This window comes from Hibiscus syriacus, unplaced genomic scaffold (genome assembly GCF_006381635.1).
Source record: "Hibiscus syriacus cultivar Baekdansim isolate YM2019G1 unplaced genomic scaffold, ASM638163v2 tig00110057_pilon, whole genome shotgun sequence".
Lineage (NCBI taxonomy): Eukaryota > Viridiplantae > Streptophyta > Magnoliopsida > Malvales > Malvaceae > Hibiscus > Hibiscus syriacus.
The window spans coordinates 2,174,388-2,180,387 of NW_024062581.1; positions in this window are offsets into that span (position 1 = coordinate 2,174,388).

Here is a 6,000-nt window from a genome sequence, read left to right on the forward strand (position 1 = left end):
GTCGTCATACTTGTATTGCAAAAAATGAATTACAGATAATTTGATCTGAGAAAGCAAAATTGAATTCAACAGAAGCAGAAGAAAAGCCAGCAGAAATAAAGACATTTCGAACGGAGAGACAGACGAGAGGAGAGTCGGCGGTGAAGCAAAAGATCATAAGAGAAAGCTGGGAAGAATCAAAGAAGATGTGGGAGATCGCAGGCCCTGCAATTTTGGTATTGGTCTCTCACTTTTCGATCGGTTTCATCACCGTCGCTTTCTTCAGTCACTTGGGAGAACTTCAACTCGCTATAGTTACCATAATGACGAATGTAATTGAAGGCTTCGTTTTCGGTATCATGGTGAGTAATATAAAAACCCTAGACTCATATCTTCCGATGATCGTATCCTTAAAATCGTGTCCTTGTTTTGTTTGGAATGGGAAATGCACTGGAAACACTATACGGTCAAGCCGTCAACGCCAGACAACACAACATGCTCGGAATCTATCTCCAAAGCTCATAGATCATAACCGGAATAACCGCTCTATGTCTAACACCATGTTACCTCATCGCAGCATCGATACTAACCTACTACAACAAGACAAGGATATCGCGGAACTTGTCAGAAAATATTGCAGGATGGTGATCCCTCAGTTCTTCGCTTACGCAATCAATTCCCCGGATTCGTCGACGGACCTTTCACTGTGGGCCTTTGAATCATAGTACTAAATTGTGGCAGTAACACAACGTAGCGCTTAGGGATGGCAATGGGTCGGGTCGGGTCGGGTTTTTGGGCCACCCGACCCGATCCGAGAAGAAAGGGTTTTTTACCCGTGACCCGACCCGACCCGACGAAATTAAGGTTTCACCCGACCCGACCCGACCCGAATATATGACTTAGAAACCCGACCCGACCCGACCCGAAATAATAATAAAAAAAATTTTATTCAATGAAAACAGTGACTTAATTGAAAAAAATTATATATGGAGGGACATTATTGTAATTATCCCTAAATATATAGGATAAAATTATATATTTTTCGGGTCGGTCGGGTCGGATTTTTTTCACCCTAAACCCGACCCGACCCGACCCGAACAGTACATTAAAAAAAACCCGACCCGACCCGACCCGAACCTGAATTTTTTTTTAAAAAAAATCCGACCCGATCGGGTCGGGTCGGGTCGGAACCCTCGGATTCGGGTTGAGTTACCATCCCTAGTAGCGCTTGTATCATAATTTTTTTTAAGGTTACCGTGACGTAATATCGGCGCAACGCGATAAGGAAATCATTGTTGGGTCAAAAACCGTTACGTAACACCTTAACACGCTATAAATTGCGCCACAAGCCGCAACAAATTTTAAATTATCCTAACTTTTTTTTTTCGCAGGGATTTATTTGCAAGGAATAATTCTCATTACAGACGCGCATATGAAGACTGCATAAGAAGATTGTTCAACTATGTATTTATTTATTTATTTATTTATACATGCATTGTATTTTATCTTTATTTTTAATTTTCTAATTGCCGGAGGTCTTCCACGAAAGTTGCTCTCAACATGGAGTTGAGGGCAGCCTACTACCCTATCTCCCCCTTACCTCATTACATATGGAAATAGGGTTTTGTTATTGTTGTTGTTTAAAAATAATTACTTAAATTTGAATTAATTAAATTATTTATTAATGTTATTTTAAAATTAAACTAAATTAAAATTTTCTCATATCTAAAATTGACGTGTTTAATTTTAAATTAAATTATTATATTAACATTAAGATCATAATTATATGTTTATTATTTATTATATAAATTTTGTATAAGAGATGAATTCACTTTATAATACTATAATAGTATATGTATTTTATCTATTTACTATGAAATTAAAAATTTTATCTAATCTATAATATAAAGAATAAATGAATAAATAATATTATAAATAAAATTAAAAAAAGAATATATTCTTTGACAAAAAAAAAAGTGATGGTGAGTGCATAATTGGAGTACTTTTAGTTTGTTACATACAAAGAAGAGAAATAGACTAAAGCTTAAAAAGCTTCAAAATTTGGTTTATCTTCATCATAATATGAGGTTGAAACTGAGACATACAAAAAAAAAGTGCACAATAATTAGAAATGGGTTTTAATCCGATTAATTTTGAAAATGTTTTTGAAGAATATGACCTACTAAATGCATGGACTGAAGAAAGTGAGAATGCTACACTTGATAGTGAATAAAATTTCTCATGATCGTCTGAGGAGATACTTAATGAAACTGATGAAGATATGAACAATTCACCTATTGCATCTAATGAGGAAAATGTTTAACTATCGACGTCAAGTCATGATGATGATGATGAGGAGGAGGAAGATGATGGTGGTTGTGATGATCATGGTGGTGATAATGAAGATACGTCCCAACCAGAATATGGACACACTTATTCTACTGTTTTTCATGGAGATCAAGGTACATCCAGATATCCTTACGATGATAATTCAGGTTTGTATAGAACAAATGGATCACAAAATAAAAGAGATGATGATGATAGAACTAGTAGGAGGATGGGAGAACACTTTTATGATTCATTTGCATGTTCATCATCATATAGTTCAGCTACAAATGATAATGAAATTAGTGAATCATCTCATGGTTCTCATTCTTACCAATCAAATTCATGTTATCCATCTTACCTTGAACAAAGTCCAAGTTATGGATTTTTTGGTCATCATTTACCATACAACATGTTTCCTACCAATGATGCATCTTATGATGCACATAATGTGATGTCTTCTTCACATGGAATAGGAAGGAATCAAAATCAAGACAATAACAAAGATGAAAATGCTTTAGATCTGTCACGCCATTCATTTTGGTGGTGAACCGTAAGATATAAAAATTTTATATTTGTAGTTACGTATTTTTTTCTTTCTAAGTTATGTAAAATGAACATTTTTATGTTAAAGTATAAAAAATTTGATATGATTTAGTGATATTGTTTATATGTTATTCGTTAACATTAAATTATTAGTACTCATTATCTAGTATGATAACACTTTTATGGTTTATATTTGTTTTTAATAATTTTTTATCTATGAAATTAAATTTTTATTTTCAAAATAAAATATTAAAAGAGTATATTAATATTATTATATTAAAAGATAAATGTAAAATGTATAAATACAATATTTTAGACGTATTGTGATTTTTTAGAAAGAGATTACACCTGCGACATCCACAACACGTTACATAACGTCCGCAGCATATGCAACCGCGACACCGCATCTGCAACCGCAATTTGATACTATGCTTTAAATCTTTGTCGGATTTCATTAAATTATCGCTTACTTCTGTTGTGATGTTATGGTTAGTTCTTCTCAGTCTCTATGTGGGTAAATTAAGTAGCTTTTTGAAATTTGATGAGAAAATTGAGATTTCTTTTGATGATTGGTTTTTGCAGCTTTTCTTCTGTTGAGTTAATCGAATGACGAAATTGGCCAAGAGGGGGGTGAATTGGCAATAAAAATTTTGTGGAAGCTTTTGCAGAAAATTGAAAGTAATTGCACAGCGATTTACAGTGGTTCGACTTTCTCAAACAAAGTCTACGTCCACTACCTTAGCTATCCACACTAAGGATTTTCCAACAAATTCACTAATTTGTTCTTTCTTTTGAGGCCAAAGAGATAACCTTACAATTCCCTCAAGAGTATACCCCAACTCTTGAGAACACTCTTTTCTCAAAGAGAAGATTACAAATTTGCAAACTTACAAGAAAACCTCACAAGGTAAGATGTTTGCACAATTCTAGAACAAAGACAAGAACACTCAAAGATGAATACAATTGAGCACAAAAAGTGTTCTTGAAAGCAAATGAATATTGAATGAAAATAGGCTTGAAATGCTCAAACTTGAGGTTTGATGCTTTCTCTTTGATTCTCTCTTGATTCTAGTTGCTTGATGTTTCTTGTTGTTGATCAATGGCTTCTAAGCTTGCTTAAATACACCTTGGATCACTTCTGAACGTTGGGGATAATTAGAGAAGATATTATAGCCGTTTTAGTGTGAAAACATTTAATAAAACAGCTTGGAGCGTGGGGGAATCGGTTCCCTCTCATAGGGAATCGGTTCCCTAAGTGTAAAATTCAAATATTTCGACCGTTGAACAGGGGGAATCGTACCCCCTTGGGGGGAATCGGTTCCCTCCGAGCATTCTGGAAATCTCGAGCCAAACCATTCAGGGGGAATCGGTTCCTCCTATGGGGGGAATCGGTTCCCTCTGATAATCTGGAATTTTTGGCTTTGAATTGGTTCGAAATACTTTGTAAAATTATTTTGAAATTGTTTTATGATTAAAATTTAATTTTACACTTAAGTAAGGATCAAAAATGATTTTTGAAATATTTGGAGTAATGTTTTGATATTCGAATAGTTATATCGAATATACTTAGAAAATCATTTGGAAAATCTTAAAATCCATTTAACTTAATTTGTTATATCGAAATATTAAAATGTTTCAACATCTTCTAATTCCAAACAGAGAGAGAATAAGTTGGATTAGGAGAGAAGAAGAAGGGGTCAATGGGAGTTGAAGAAGAAGAAGGGGTCAATGGGAGTTAAAGAAGAAAGAAGAAGGGTTCAAGCAACGTCAACAAAAAAAAGGTTAACAGAGGGTTAACTGCCATGTCAGCAAAAACTAACGGAGGTAACGGCAATGACCTTACTAAAAACGAACTAAAAGTTTGATGACCATACTGCAAGTTTCAAAAGTAGAATGACCAAAATGCAACCCTAAAAGTTTGGGGACTATTTATATAATTTACTCTAATTACTAAAATTTTCAAGTTATTATTCAAGTTATTTGAATTTTATCTTATAACTCAACTCAAATTTGAATTTTTTCGAGTCGAGTTAATTCGATGCGTTTTTCTAGTCGAATCAAGTCGAAAAGATCGATTTTTTGACTCGAGTTGAAAAGATCAATTTTTGAGTTAAGTCTTTCTCACCCCTAAGCACAATACATATGTTTTGCATTTCAATTTTATAGTTAAATTTGAATTATAATTTTCAAAAATATAATTTTAATATGTATAATTATATAAAAAAAAATTCTAACGTTTGATTAAATAATTAATTTGATATATTACTAAAAACTGAAATCTCATGATTCCTTCTAAATTTTCGGGAAACTCTACTAAAGGACTAGAGGTCGTTCCGACGAGACAACTATTGGATGGCGTATAACATGTGCGTACTTTGCCGTCCTTGGAACGTCTTGGACATGAGATCCCGTCTGAGGACTTTTTATTGAGAAAAAATCTAGAAGTAATGTTGTTCGACTGCAAGCTAAAGAGGATGATTTGAATGAAATGGAATCAGATGGTATAGATGAGGTTATGAAGGATGCGTCCGGGGATGGTCCTAATCAGAATATGGGTCAACAAAAGCCTTTGTTTAAAGACAGTGGCTGTAGGTTGATGCAAATCAGAAGAACAACATAATAAGCGATTTGGATGTGGAACTATTAGAAGGCGATGTCCAGATTGGTATGGAATGATCTCTTCTTGATATTCACTTTTTTAAAAGGATTTCACTCTATCATTGACGAAAAGTTATCAAATTCAGTGATAGTGCGATTGTTGGGAAAATTGATGGGTTAAAGAGCTTTGCTGAATCGAATCCAATTGTTATGGAGGCTGACCGGAGAGACGCAACTGATATATTTGGATATTGAATATTTTCTAATCCGTTTTGCACTGGAGGAAGACTACATTGTGTCCTAACTGAAGGCCCTTGGATGGTTTATGGTAGTTATATGATTGTACAACCTTAGTCGATAAACTTTTTCTTCCTCCGAGGATCATCCGAAGAGGATCTTAGTCTGGGTTCGATTACCCGAGCTTTCTTATCGTTACTATACAAAGAGTCTATTTAGGAAGATTGCGGATGCTTTGGGGAAAATTTGGGAGAATAGTGAAAGTTAATTGCAATACTACTGAAGGTAAACGGGGACGTTTTTTCGGTTGGCAAT